Source organism: Adiantum capillus-veneris, chromosome 25 (genome assembly GCF_014529385.1).
Source record: "Adiantum capillus-veneris isolate H3 chromosome 25, ASM1452938v2, whole genome shotgun sequence".
In the NCBI taxonomy this organism is placed as follows: Eukaryota; Viridiplantae; Streptophyta; class Polypodiopsida; order Polypodiales; family Pteridaceae; genus Adiantum; species Adiantum capillus-veneris.
In genome coordinates, this window is record NC_140955.1 from 106,619,474 (window position 1) to 106,635,935 (window position 16,462).

Genomic DNA, 16,462 nt, shown 5'->3' on the forward strand with positions numbered 1-16,462 from the left:
GCAAAAAAGGACCCCTTCATCACCTATATTACAAGGTCAAATTGAAGCCGATCAACATCGTCATAATCTCCCTACTATTGGATTAAATTCTATCATTATCTTTGGTCTCATCTTTGCCAAGATCATTTGTTTGATTTTAATTAAGCCATATCTTGCTTGCATTAGTTAAGTTAAGATCATTTGTTTGATTATCATTAAGTGATAATTACTTTCTCTATTGCTCCAAAGCAAGCCTCAAAAGCCACATAACTATCGCTCTCAATTACGTTTGATTATCTTTCTATTGCTTAATTAAGCCGATTGTTTCTCTTGTTCCCTATCAAGCCCCAGATTTATCACATATTTCACTGTCTTTTGCTTAAAGCTCCATAACATGCTAGCACAAGATTTGAGTTTTCTCTCTATGAGGCCATTTGTTAATCAAGCCGCTTGAGCTGATCCCAAAAAAGGAATATATATGATGATATAGTGCTCATTTGGATATCTTATTGGCTTCTATCTCTCTGTTTTTGCTTCTTCCTCTCAACCACCTCTCACAGCCAAAGGCCCCATGGTGCCTTCTCGGTCCACCTTCTTGCGAGAACACATATCCCTTGACATTTTTGGTGAACTTGACGTGAAACCAAGCCGGGGTGGGAAGAATTTTTGGAGGAAGATGTCTACACCACAAGAAGCAGCCATGCAACAAATGATGCAAGAGTTTGTATCCAACAACAACATGCTGCCCAATAGTAGTATAATCTGCAAGAGAAAATTTGTAAAGCATGGCAGACAATTACAAATAAATTACAGTGATTTGAAGGCCCGGATATTAGAAAAATTTGCAATATCTATGAGCAGGCAATGGAAGATAATGGAATCGATGATCAAAATGCAGTGGAAGGGTTTCATTTTATTGCGGTGCCAGAACTTAGGGGCTGAATTAAAGAGATTCAAGCATCTCAAGGCCCAAATTGGTAGGTATTCAAGAAGGTGCTGCAAGAGGAACATTTTCTTGAGGATTCACAAAGGGTAACCAGACAGAGCTTCATGAAGTGGTGCAGAAGAAAAATAAAAATTTATTTGCATGAGTTATTATGGGAGTTTGAAAAGAAACTTGACCAATTGTCCTCTTCAGAGCAGTGTTCAATGAAGGATCAGAAGGTTGAACAGTTTATTCAAGCTGCTAATCCACGACTTCAAAAGGTCTTGGTGCAATTGCTAGAGGATTCAACATGTGAATTGGGCTTAACGTCTGATTGGAAGATAGTCACTAAACGGTGAATATGATCGTGAAACGACAAATGAGACCTGATAAGCTGATTGTGGCCCCGATGTCATGGATGTTGTGGAAGAGGAAACTAATGAGAAGTCATCCTCAACAATACCCAAAGTGGAAGAGCAGGTTCTTAATGAAGTGGTGAAAGGTATTCAAGAGTTAAATTTGAATTTCAAAGCTCTAAAATTTGAAGGGTTGACTATGCAGCAACCTCCACGGAAAGTTTGGGATCGATGCATGTGGTGTGATAGTGAAGACCATAGATATGTTAAGGAATGTGATGAGTTTGATGAAGCTTACAAAAGGAATGTGGTTTTTTGGAAGGACAAGAAGATTCACCTCAGGGAAAAATGTGAGATGCTCCGCTTGAACTTTGGTAGGGGCGGCATGAAAATGCTAGTTGAAGAAATACAGCATAATGTTTCTCTTGTGGAAGCAGCTACACATGGTTTGCAGGTTTGTGGAAGGGAGATGATGATGGTGCAGGTACAAAGGACCAATTGTGGCCTTATGCTTTGAAGACAGCAAAAGCAGGTAAGGTGACTTATGGAAAGCTGCGAGACGACAAGTAGGGAATTCTACTCGAGAAACCACGGAGTGAACTGATTCAGTGGATTCCCTCTCAGCGTTTAGACTCATGGATGATTTACTTAGTGTTAAAAATTCAACCTTTAGAGACATCCTTGTAGAAATCTACCCACCATGCCTCATGGAATTGGTGTTGGACAGAAAAACAATTGTAAAAAATCCTGCTTTTTAAATATGGAAATTCTAGTACTTCATCTTGCAATACCCCACTGTTCAAGCATCTGATTGACAAGGAGTGACTCTTTGTCACCTCCATACATCACCCACTACCTCTGCAAACTTTTCCAAGCTTCAAAAAAACCCTAATGGCACATTTCCTAGAGTGGCCCAACTAGCATAGAGCTGGCCCTTGGTGAAACTTCAACTGGCAATAACTTGAAAACCATAACTCCAAATGACGATCTAAAAAGACTCAAATGCTCCACAAGATGAGCACTTTAGGCCCATGCATTCACATCATCTTTGATCACCTATCTCCATCTTCCATGTCCGTCTCAAATCTACAATGCACTCTAGATTTAAACTGCCATATCTTGCACACAGTGGCTCCATTTGATGAGCCGTCTAGACCAACTTGTAGATCACTTTAAGCTCTTCATCACCAAGGAAAAAACATTCCCTTTGAACACCCTTCACCTGCCACCCCATCAGGTCCTCTTTGAAGCCCATTTGGTCTTAAAAACCACATAAAACATACATCTCTGATGCCACTTGCATGTTCAGCCTTCCACACCTACTTAAGCGCTTAGCCATGCACCTATTAGCATACCCTTAATTGATTGTGACCTCTGCTAGGGTTGACACACTTTGGTTGCACCATCATTGCCCAACCCCCTAGTTGAACATTCATGTTCAACCAAAAAACTGCTTTATTCACCAAAAAATTGCAAAACTGGACAAAACTGTGAACAAACCACGAAAAAGCACTACCATACATACAAAACGGTACTCTTGTCTTCTAATTCCAAGCCTCAAGTGGGTTGCCCCACCCCCTGCATAGTATGACCTCATGGATCAAACACCTGGATTTGCTCTCTTCCATTTATTTGAATCAATCTCCAATAGTGTTTTACCCAAGCACGTAGCCATCCATGCTCAAAATAGGCCCATAGCACTTTAGCACTCCTTCAAGTAGCGGCCTACCTCATCAAAATACCTGGCTCTACCATCATATCATATGAACCAACAAACGCGTCTAGCCCTCCTTCCCAACCATGTAAAGTAGAGCTCATGTCAAGGGAACCCATATTTGATAGATAACATGCTGCTTTGCTGCACTTACAAGCATAGCTCTAAACCATGATCCGCATACTTTTTTGGAAGCTTGGACACACCTTGGGAATCTCCTTCATCTGTCATAGAGCACACCTAGTGCATTGGTTCCACCTCTGGCTCCAAGCTCTCTTTAACCTCCTCTTCAAACTCAATTTCAGCTTCATCAAGCCCCTCCTTATAAACCGGTTCTTTGAGGTCAGCATACATCACTGGCCCATTGGCTTCAATCTTATCTCAAACATCCTCATGTAGGAAATCAAAGAATTTTCTTAATTTTAAATAATCAACACTATCAGCAGCAGTTACCTCCATCAACTATCTCCATAGGGCTTTGAATTCCCATTTGAAAGCTTTAAAATCTTCATCCAAGTTTTGCTTTGGTCCATCCAGCTTCCACTTCACCCCATGTAGCTGCCGCATTTCAATCTTTTTGGACCCACAATCCGAGACAGCCAAAACTCAAAAAACCATTTGGCAATGCATTGCCCCCAATTACACCTGAATTCATCTTGCACTACCTTATTGTCCAATCATGCAATTGACAAGAATTTACTTCTTGTCAGCTCCATACATCAACCACTTCCTTTGCAAACTCTGTCAAGATTTTAAAAAAAACTAATGGCACATTTCATAGAGCAGCCCAACTGGCACAGAATTGGCCTCCGGTGAAACTTCGGTGGCAATAACTTGACAATCGTAACTCCAAATGACAATCTAAAAAGACCAGCATGCTCCACAAGATGAGAACTTCATGCCCACTCATTAACATTAGCTTTGATCACATGTCTCCATCTGCCCTATTTGTCTCAGATCTGCAATGCACTTCAGCTTTAAACCACCAAATCTTGCTCATTGTGGCTCCCTTTGATGAGCTGTTTGGACCAACTTGTAGAGCACTTCAATAATTTTATCACCAAGAAAAAAACCTATCATTTGTACATCCTTCACCTACCACTCCATCATGCCCTCTTTGAAGCCCATCTAGTCTAAAAAACCACATAAAACATACATCTCTGCTGCCACTTGCATGTTCAGGCCTTCCACATCCGCTTTAGCGCTTAGCCATGCACCTGTTAGCATACCCTTCATTGCTTGTGCCTTCTTCTAGGGTCAACACACTTTGGCTACACCATTGTCTTTATAGTTTCCACCGTCTTTATAGATTTGAACTCGCTAGGTCTCTCTTCAATTTTGATGCGATAACGATCCATATCGTTGTTGCGCGTTTTTTGATATCCTTGTTTTTTGAAAAAATTGTACATATGGGCTTGAGATAGACTTTCATCAAAAATTTTGGACATGTTCTTTTGGGTTTTTATGATTTCTTTAGCAAGCATATGTACATGCAAGGCAAGTCGCTAGTGTAGCGCCAGCTGTCGTGTTATTGTAAGTGCCCGTAAGTAAGTTTTTTGAAGTGAGACTTGTATATAACTAAAACTCCTATAAAAAAATTAAAAATTTTCAATCAACATTTAGAAATTTTTAGGTTTTAGCTTGTTGTGTCTCCTTGATGCTTTTGGATGTATCTCATTAGGGAAAATTTGGACTCACAAAGGGGCCTTATAAGGAGTTTGACTTCCTCTCTCATGTCCAAAACGGGCGTGCAGTAAAATTTTTACGAATCAACTCTAAACTTGGCGGAGATTTGACAGCTAGAATCTACTCTTCAAGCTCTTTCTATTGATATATAGCATGCCATGAGTTTCCTCATATTTTGAAAGATTCTATTTTTTATTCTCTTGTGATGTGACAACTCCGTCTAGAATCTAGAGAATCAAAAATAGAATCTTTCAAAATATGAGGAATCTCGTGGCGTGCTATATATCAATAGAAAGAGATTGAAGAGTAGATTCTAACTCCGTCTGGAATCTAGAGAATCAAAAATAGAATCTTTCAAAATATAAGGAATCTCATGGCGTGCTATATATCAATAGAAAGAGCTTGAAGAGTAGATTCGAACTGCCAAATCTCCGCCAAGTTTAAAGTTGATTTGCAAATTTTTTACCGCACACCCAGTTTGGACATGAGAGAGGAAGTCAAACTCCTTCTAAGGCCCCTTTGTGAGTCCAAATTTTCCCTAATGTTTTTCCCTCGCCTTGCCTTCTCTACATGTAGCCATACCAAGATAGCTCTTTTCTCGCATCAATTTTGCACACAACGGCATGTAGAATCAATTTTGATTGTCTTCAACTTTCTCTCCAATTATTTTCAAGATCTCTTCCAAGATTTAAAGTACCCCAATTGGAGTTGTGCTCTTCAAGCTATCACCAGTTCTCTGCAGGGTTATAGCTATGGCAGCCTAGTAGCAAATTGTGTTCGTGCAGACACATTGGGAGGACATGTATCTATGAATTGTACAGTTGATGTTGAAATTGTGAGTTTTTGATGTTCCATCGTGAGAGGGGAGTCCCTTGTCTTCATATGCATTGGTCGGCATGTGTTGTAAATCTGTGCTTTGATGGGGTTTTACTCCTATGTGCTATGGTCCTTTGGGTGGACGTGTGCTTGTACACTCCCAAGGGAGCATGTGCCGTTTGGTTGGGGTTTACTAAGAGTGGCTTTGGTATACTTTATGGTGATGAGATTGAGGTTTGAACGCTCTTGGTCTATAAAGCTAGAGAGGCGTCCCACTTTTTCTTTTGCCCAACACCATCTTTATAGATTTGAGCACCTGTTTATTTTAAGAATGGTATTGCAGGTGCAAAAGTTTTAGATTTGACACAGGCTATGAGAGCCCTGCTCCCATCTTTGTTTCTTCCTTAAAACTCACAACTTTGGATCCCTCAACATATAGGTAAAGGATCTCTCTGAAGAGCTATCAGAAAGACTTCCTCTAATAATGGCTCTAAGATTGGTATGGTCCCTTGATTGACACTATTTCCTATTAAAATATGGCTTGATTAGTCTCTAGAAAAATATTTTCTATTCTAATAAACTTACTTGATCTACAAATATAGGCTGTATACTATCACACTATCATGGAGCTTGCATAAACTAAACCAACAATTAGTGAATGGTAAACATTGCTAGCACACACTCATTGTCTTAGGGTATGGAAAACCTCTCACCACAAAACCCTCTTACAATGAACAAGAAACTTGGCAATGGAAACACACTAACCACTTTCTCAAGCAAGCTCAAATGATGGAACTTAAAAGATACGAGTCACCTTGCAATCACCAAACCACGTGGCACAAGTGAAAGGATGGCGATTCTAGAACCAAGACACGCCTTTGAAGCACCAAAACCTTAAGTTGTTGAAAATGGAAGAGCATAAAAAAATAGTGGTTTTAAATAGAGCACTCACACTCTCTCACTTTGCAATGTATTTACAATGGTTAGAATGAGGTGGATGGTTGAAGTAAGATGGTTGAATGAAGTGATGAAATACTTGTGATGGTAAAGCTTGAAGAGATTTTGGACTTATTTGTGTAGGTTCTCAAAAATGTCTACATATCCTCTTCTTCTTCTTCTTTTCTTTTTGCGTTGTCATCGCCAAGGTTCAATCCCATGATGAAAGTGACGATGTTGGTTGATGAGAATCCCTTAGTTTTTAGAGATTAATCAAGTTTTTACACAATGAATTTTATGTATATAGAGAAGAGGTAAAAGGATTTGTGATTTAGAGGTAATAGAGAGAGGCATAGAGATGGTGTTTGTACATGTAGAGCTCATATGAGAGCTATGGAAGTAAGAGGGGAGGTTAATGGTGAAGAGGGTGAGAGAAACCATGAAAGGTACAGGTTTGAGTGAGGGATGGAGAGGAATGTGTGTGTGTGTGTGTGTGTGTGTGTGTGAAGGGAAGTGAGAGAAAACTAGCGTGACTTGTGAGAGAAAGTAGGCAGATTGGGACCCACCAAAAATATCATATCTCACCCGTGGCAGCTCCAAAAATTATGAAAACATTTGAGGTGATTATTCAGCTTGTAAGCTAAATGTTTAATTTTCGACACATCCTCAAATTTGGAGTGGAGTTGGACACCAAAAATCCCACCAAAAAGCCTATTTTTTATGCCTGCAATAGTCTTGTAGTAGTGACCCCCTCCCTTGTTGAATTTGCACATTGCATCCGAGAGTGAGCCCCTCCATGAGTCATATCATGATACAAAGCATCTAAGTTATCTTCACATCATGCAGGAGGATCATTGGTGAATAAAGAAGTATATACATAGTGGGACTAGTGTATGGACTACTCATGGATTTTAGCTCAATGAGCACATGGTGTTAGAATAATGAGTACATAATAAAAAAATATAGAAGAATTATGGATATGAAAAAAGATATTGGAATCATATGATATGGTCCTCTCTTATATTATTTTGGGTGAAAGGGAAAAAAGTATGCAAGTAATTGAAAATTATATAATAAAAGTGATTAAGGGAGTAGAAGACGGTTTTTTCATTTCACAAGGGTGAGGATAAAAATGTGGGGGTGATCTTTATAAAAGAAAATATTTATGAGATTAGAGGATGTACACATTGTAACAAAAATATACTTATGGTGCAAGAGGATGAAAGAAGGCATACATACATAGGTCTAATAAAACACACATCTTGGTATAAATATTTAAATAAAATACCAAAATAATTTTAATAAAATTCCTTATATTTAGGCCCTATATACAATGAAATATTTACACACAAAAAGGACATAATATAATTTTCTTTTTCTTTTATTAATTTTTTTTGCTCAACTAGCCCAGTGACTAGCTAATTGAGGGTTTTTAAGGAGATATTGAGAAAGTCCCTAACTCACAAACACCTATGTACAGTGAAAGGATGAGGATAACCACAGTGTTTGAGTGATTTTGATAGGGTGAGGTAGCTCACTATTGTAATTATGGAGAGCCAAAAAGCAGGTATCATTAGCCCTCCCTCAGGATGATGGTACATTCATGTACCATCAAAAATCATATTTTCCGATGAGAGTAGTTTCGTGTTTTGTGCCTCAAACAAATCTTCACTTTGTAGCTCTTCTTCACCTTGTCTTACACAAACCAAACTACAAGACTTACGTGATGATACATCTTTGTGGCAATGCTCTTGCAAGTCCTTTGGTAGAGTGAGACTCAGGTAGGGCTTTAGTTAATACCCATTCACCTTCTTAGAGATGATCTTTACCATTCAAGTCCATGAGCTAGTAGTAACTTGAATTGAATTCCTTCTTGACTACATACAGTCCTTGCCATCTAGTTTCAAACTTGGCATACGATTGTCAAGTCAATTGTCATACCTTAACACCAGTCCACCTTCTTTGATACCCTTGTCCTTGACCTTCTTATCAAGCTTCTCCTTTGCTTGCATACTTTCCTCGTGTAGCACTCGTAAGCTGCTTCTCTTTTCCACTCAAGTTTAACTAAGGTAAGAAGTTGATATGCCCATTTTTTTTGGTCATCTTGTGCCCCTTTTTCATGAAGCTTCATGGTTGGAATGTTGAGCTCGATAGGTTGCAAGACCTCTTGACCATAGACCCAGTGAAATGGTGTGAAGTTTTTGGCTTCCCTATATGTGGTTTGATATGCCCACAAGGCACCATCCAAGAACTCATCCCACAACTTTATCTTGTTTTGTACCATCTTTCTAATGATGCCTGCAATAACGCCATTAGCCTTCTCCACCAAACCATTTGTCTGTTGGTAGTAGGGTGTGCTATGACGATGTAGAATGTGAAGCTCTTCCCAAACTTTTGTGAGTAAACCCTTCCTGAACTCTGGACCATTATCATAAACAATCTCCAAAGGTGTGCCAAATCTGCAATAAATATTAGTGTAGACAAATTTGCTCATTGTTTTTCCATTTACCCTTGCCACACTTTGAGCCTCTACACACCTACTCATGTAATCTACAGACACTATAATCTAGAGTTTACCATTTTTTTTGTTCCAAGCAAAGGACCCGTAGCATCAATGCCCCACTTTTCAAAGGGTTCATTTGCAAGCACAATTTGCCTTGGATGATGTACCAATCTTCTATTTCCATTTACCTGACAATTGTGACAGCTTTTACACCAATGCTCAATATCCACATACATGCTTAGCCAAACATACCATGCAAGCAAAATCTTCTTCACAGGTTAACGCTTGGGCAAAATGACCACCACATGCCTCTTCATGCAAACCTTTTAGAATGGCTGGAATTTCCTCGATAGTTGGTACTCTTCTGTACACTTGATCCTTCCCGCTTTGATAGAGGGAGCCTTCTAGGAAGAGACAGGAACTTTCCTTCTTCATGAGTCTCCTCTTTTGAATTTTTGTGAAGTCTTGTGGAAACTCTCCGTCCACAATGTAGCCAATAATGGGAGCCAATGACTCCAATCCTTGGTATCTTGGTTGCTTGATAGCTATTGCCACCATGATAACATGCACTTCTTTGTTAACACATGCAACTGCTTTTTGTGCAAACAAATCAGCATCTGCATTTTGTTTCCTAGGAATATGATATAGTTACAATTCTTCAAACTGATTAAACAACCTATAAATGGCATGAACTTTTATCCTTAGGCTTTCATTCTTGCATGCCCAAATGCTTAAAATTTGCTTCACAATGAGAAGTGCATCCCCTTATACCATGAGATGTTGTATACCTTCGCAAGTGCATATCTTTAAACCATGGAGTAGTGTCATGTTTTGCTTCATTGTTGCTAGTTGAACCTGGTAGATTGACCTCCTCTTTCATGACCACCTCTCCACTTGGGTTGAGCAACACTAGCCCTCCCCCTGCCTTTCCTGTGGCTCGTCGAAAAGCTCCATCAAAGAACACGGTAAAAGCATTAGGAATACTTTTATGTGGTGGCAATGGTAGGGTCTTTACTTCAAGCACCTTAATCTCCTTCTCATGTACCCTATAAGTGAAAATTTCTGCCAATTGTGCATGCACACTATCTTTTTACCTTGAAAGAGTATTGGAACTCTTGCAACTCCATAATCCACTTTGAGATCCAAGTACTAAGATTCATTTGAGATGACACCCAAGGGAATAATTTTTTTTGCAGTGAGAATTACAAAAGGGTTTGATAGCAAGTATGATCTGTAAGATCCCCATTTTTTGGGTCTCTTCTAAAAATAAGAAAAATAGCTTTCAATATCTATTTGCCAAATTTTGACTTAAGATGCTTGATTTAAAGTATTGTAATGTTCTAAAGCAAAAAGCAAGGCCGTTTCCATGTTCCAGTAGGCTAGACGAACGTTTGATTTAGTTTTGAAAAAATCCTTTATTTTTAGCTTTTTTATGCTTTTAGGTGCTTTTTTGCAAAAAGCAAGGTCGGATCCTTAATCTACGTGTTCCGGAGAAGCTATGGTTCAATTTTGTAAAATCTACTTTTTTAGTGCTTTTCACACTATTTTTAGCTTTTCATGATTTTTAGTAAAAAGCAAGTCTACTTTATGTTTCCAGTGGGACGAGGGGAACCCATGGTTCAATATTAGAAAATTTTACTCTTTTTTTTTTTAATGCCATTTTTAGCTTTTTGTGCTTTTCGGATTTTTTGAAAAGCAATGCTTTTTAGGATGACCTAAACATAAAAATATTAATTTTAGTCTCCTCCGTCGGATTTAAAAATGATCACCCGGAACCAAAAACGAGACCAAAAGAAATTTTTACGGAAATTGTTTTTATAAAAAGTGGTATCGTAAATACACCAGGGCAATACGAGAAATTCATAATTATGTCGGGACATTACGGTGCGGCATAGTCTAATTAAAGTTCCATTGGTTGGCCGGATACTGTTCAATTGGTCAATTTTGCTGTAAAAATTGAATGGTGAGTGGGAAAGTTGACCAGCAAAACCAAAGGCATGCTTTTAGCAAAGTTCCAAAAGCTGTCCAGCTATTCTTGGAACAAAAACTAGCGCTACATTTCTGCTTGGGGGTTACTTGAGCCTGGCCCAGTGCCTATAAATTCACTTGCAAGCCTCAGTTTTCAGTGACGTCTGTTGCATCTACTACCGCAAGGCTATACGTATCTATTATACGGAGTGGTGCAAGCTCTTCTCATCACCATCTCCATAAGCTCTTCTCTCTTGGGAAGAAGAAGAAGAAGAAGAAGGATACTCTCTCTCTACTTGCTTACTATCTCCTCTCTCGTTTCACGGTGTAAGCGCTCTCTGGAAGTGCTCATGGCAGATACCTCTACGTAGCTCTCATCACTGCTCTCTTGCGGCAAAGCAAGAAGCCTTTCAACAGTCCCTAATCGATTCTAAAGGACTGTGAGAAGCTCTAAACTCCATAGCCATCAAAATCTCTCTCTCTCTCTCTCTCTCTCTCTCTCTCTCTCTCTCTCTCTCTCTCTCTCTCTCTATATATATATATATATATATATATATATATATATATATGTCGTTTTTATGAGTAGGCACCTTCTCGGTGATTGTTTTTTGTAGACAAGTGCATGTATGGATTAACCAAGTATATATATATATATATATATATATATATATATATATATATATATATATATGTCGTTTTTATGAGTAGGCACCTTCTCGGTGATTGTTTTTTGTATACAAGTGCATGTATGGATTAACCAAGTACGTATGAAGTTTCCCCATGCTTATTTCATCACGTTTAACACGCTTATTTATGCATATGACGCGTTTTATAATCACGTGCGTGCATAGAAAGTGCTTTTTGTTTCACGTCATAGAGCCGGTAGGAACACTGTTTTGGTCATAACTCACAAACCGTTATGAATCATCCCCAACCCTTTACACCAAAAGATAATACACATCATTTAGAATATTTTCTCATTTAGGTGTCATGTGAAAATCATGCACGAGCTAAGAGATATGGTCAAAAAACAGCTTGCTGCCCACTGCACAACCAAATTTTGACTCCAGGCTCCTTAGAGAACCACTATATAGATTCACCGGATGGTAAAACCCACTTTACCAATTTAAAATCTTGATGAAACTTGATGATAAATGTATTTAGGTCTCCGTTATCACCTCGGGAATGCAAGTTATTAATCGTTCCATAACCGGTTTTACCTACACGTGTAGGGGAGCTACCAAGGGGGAGTACCATATGACGTCTTGAGTTATCTGAGCCGTTTATGTATGATTTATAGTTTGTTTTGGTGAGTTGATTTCAGCTATTAGATGTTCATAAACTTATGTGAGGGTATATGGTTAGGCAACCGAAACCGCATAGGCAAATATGATTAAAGTGGCTTTCTTTTTGGGTTACCGTTTGTTGTGTAAGTACCATATGGGTAAAGTGATGTAAAATCGTGATAGTCTATATTATGGATCTGAGCTTGATGCATTGGTTTGAGGTCAAATACTTTCATTTGCATGTTTTGCATGCTCCCGAAAATGTCAAAAAGTTGTTTTTTGTATATGTGTGAAGTTATGGTTTATGGTTGACCTAAAGGTCGGAGCTGTTTTGCATCATGTTTATGATGATGGAATGTTATCATATGATATATGAAAACTTATGGATCTCTCTACTCTATAATCTCTTGTGTGTGAAAATTATCTCTCTCCATTAAGTAATTTACTCAATTACCTACTTAGCTACGTCATATTTACTAACAACTGGTATCAGAGCAAGGTGTACTCTTAGCTAAATTATCTCAAGGAAAGGATTCCTTGAATTAAGTGGAAGTAATGGTGGAGGAAGGGAAGCTTAAGATCGAGAAGTTCAATGGCAAAAACTACCAACATTGAAAGATGCAGATTGAAGACTATCTCTACCAGAAGGACCTTTATTTGCCAATAGGCGGTCTTGCAAAGAAGCCCGCAATGATGGCAGATGAAGCATGGATTGTCCTTGATTGAAAGGCACTGGGAACAATCCGATTAAGCTTGGCGTCAACGGGTGGCCTTTAATGTTTTGGAGATGAAGACCACGAAGGACTTGATGAAGTCACTTGATGGCCTCTACGAGAAACCATCAACATCCAATAAGGTATTTCTCATGAAGCGCTTGTTCAATCTAAAGATGGTAGAGAATGGTTCACTTGCAGAACACCTAAATGACCTTAACACCAACATAAGTCAACTTCGATCAGTGAAAATCAATTTTGATGACAAAGTGCAAGCCCTCCTTATTCTATCTTCTCTATCAGATAGCTAGGACAGTCTTGTGATGGTTGTAAGTAATTCTATCTCTGGCACAAATACTCTTAAGTTTGATGATGTTGTGGGTGTTCTCCTAAGTGAGAAAATGCGAACGAGAAGCACAGGAGAATCATCAAGTGTTGCACTGTCACTGAAAACAAGAGGAAGGCCTAAGGAGAGGTTCAAAAACCAAAAGGGTCATGATCGCTCAAGGCAAAGCAAGTCACGCACAAAGTCAGTTCTTGAATGTTGGAACTCCGACAAGAAGGGCCACACCAAGAAGGATTTCTAGTTCAAGAAGAAGAAGGAGTCGGAGTCTCTACACAACAAGCCAACATCAGAGGCCAATGTGGCAGGTAAAGTAGAGCAAGATGCTCTAATTCTCTCATTAGACAATGTGCCTAATTCCTGGATAGTAGATTCCAGGGCTTCCTTCCATGCGACACCGCACAATCTAGCATTTCCAAGATTACACCAAAGGTAATTTTCGGTATGTATACTTGGGAGATGATGAATCTTATGAAATTGTGGCAAAGGTACAGTTTGTGTCAAAACTTCTAACAGAAATGAATGGAAGCTTAAAGATGTTAGGCATGTTCCTTCTCTTCACAAAAATTTGATCTCTACACGACAATTGTACGATGAAGGTCACAGCATTGCATTCGGAAGCAAACGGTGGAAGATCTCAAAGGGATCTTTGGTGGTTGCCAAGGCACAAACTTGTGTACTATTAGCACACAAATTTTCAACTTATGCAATAGCTACAAAAGTCGATAGTGCGGTGTGGCACTATCGGCTTGGGCATATGAGTGTCAAAGGACTGCAAATCCTTCAAACAAAGAAGCTTCTACCAGGTTTAAAACAAGTGGACTTAGAGTTCTATGAAGATTGTGTTTATGGTAAACAAAAGAGGGAAAATTTTCAAAAATCAAGAAATGAAAGAAAAAACAAAAAAATTGAGTTGGTTCATTCTGATGTTTGGGGTCCTGCAAGTACACCATCACTTGGTGGCTCATTGTACTATGTAGCATTCATAGACGATGCGACTAGGAAAACATGGGTTTATGTAATGAATAATAAACCCGATGTGTTTTCCATATTTCAAAGGTGGAAAGCCTTTGTGGAGAATGAAAATAGTACTAAGGTTAAATGCCTTAGATCCGACAATGGAGGCGAATATTGCAGCCAAGCTTTTGTGCTAGAAATGGCATTCGGAGGTAAAAGACAACCCCAAGGACACCTCAACAAAGTGGGATTTCAAAAAGGATAAACAGGACAATCATGGAGCAAGCACAAAGCATGCGGCTACATGCAGGCTTATCACTTGAGCTTTGGGCGGAAGCAATAAGTACGTCTATGTATTTGATCAACCGGTCACCCTCAACGGCATTGGATAGGGGAGTTCCAGAGGAGGCATGGACAGGTAAACCGGTGAATTATTCATTCCTCAAAGTGTTTGGGTGTGAGGCTTTCATGCACATAGATAAAAGCCTAAGATCAAAGCTAGATGCAAAGTCTAAAAGATGTTTCTTCATTGGCTATGGACAAGGTTACTTTGGGTATTGCCTATGGAATCCTGAAGATGGTAAAATCTTTAGAAGTAGGGATGTCATTTTCAACAAACAAAATATGTACAAAGATCACTGGGAAAGCAAACAACAAAAGAAACAGGTGATGAGTACATGGAGCTTGAGGACGGGGAAGACTCAAGGAGTGCAAACGGTGACAACGTGCAACAACTTCAACCAAATGAGGAGCCTCAACCTATTCCCCGAAGATCCACAAGAGCAAGTAGACCTCCAAAAAGGTTTGTTCCTTCCTTCAACCATCTCTTTATATTAGATTCTAGAGAGCCAGAACCATACGAAGAAGCTATGCATCACGAATCCAAAGAAGAATGGATGAAGAGCATGCAAGTGGAGATGGACTCATTACATCGCAACCAAATATGGGAGTTGGTTGAGTTGCCAAAAGGTAATCAGGCACTTCAAAAAAAATGGGTGTATAAGCTAAAGGAAGAAGAAGGTGGGAAGAAAAGGTACAAGTCTAGGCTTGTGGTAAAAGGGTTTTCTCAAAAGAAATATATTGACTTCAATGAAATATTTTCTCATGTTGTAAAAATTAACTCAATCAAGCTTGTCTTAAGCCTTGTGGCTACTCATGATTTACATCTTGAGCAAATGGATGTAGATATGGCATTCCCACACGATGACTTAGAGGAGGAAATTTACATGCTTTAACCAAAAGGGTATGAAGTAAAAGGTAAGGAGAAAATGGTTTTCAGATTAAAGAAGATCTTGTATGGTTTAAATCAAGCATCAAGACAATGGTACTTGAAGTTCGATCAATTGATATTGAATCATGGATTCAGAAGTTGCAACTCTAATCATTGTGTCTACACAAAGAATTTGGGAGATGGGAAGTTCATCATCCTAATGTTGTATGTTGATGACATGTTGATTGCAAGTTCTAGCATGCAGGGCATCAAAGACCTAAAAAAAGAACTGTCTAAATCTTTTTCAATGAAAGATTTAGGTGCTTCAAAGACAATACTTGGTATGAAGATATCAAGGGAAAGGACGAAGAAGACAATAAAGCTATCTCAAGAGGATTACATCAAGAAGGAACTAGAAAGGTTTGCAATGCAAAATGCAAAAATGGTTTCTACACCTTTGGCTGGTCACTTTAAACTAACCAAGGATATGTGTCCAAATACACAAGAGGAGTTAGCCTATATGTCTAAAGTTCCATATGATGCAGCGGTAGGTTCTCTTATGTATGTTATGGTTTGGACAAGGCCAGACATTGCACATGCAGTGGGAGTTGTAAGTAGGTTCATGGAAAACCGAGGTAAAGCACACTCGCAAGCTTTGAAGTGGATACTTAGGTATCTAAAAGGGACAACAACAAATGCTTTGTATTTTGGAGGCACTGATATTTTCTTGCAAGGGTATGCTGATGTAGATATGGCAGTGACAAAGATACTCGAAGGAGCACTATTGGCTATGTCTTCACAATTGGAGGCACAACAGTAAGCTGGGCTTTAAAGTTGCAGAAAGTGGTCTCACTTTCTACCACGGAAGCAGAGTATGTAGCAATGACAGAGGCAAGCAAAAAAATTATGTGGATTCACAGATTCTTAGAAGAGCTTGGATTCAAACAAGACAATTGTGTCTTGTATAGTGATAGCCAGAGTGCTATCCATCTTGCAAAGAATTCAGTCTTTCATTCAAGGACAAAGCACATTGAGGTGAGATATCACTTCATACGCACTCTTTAGAAGAG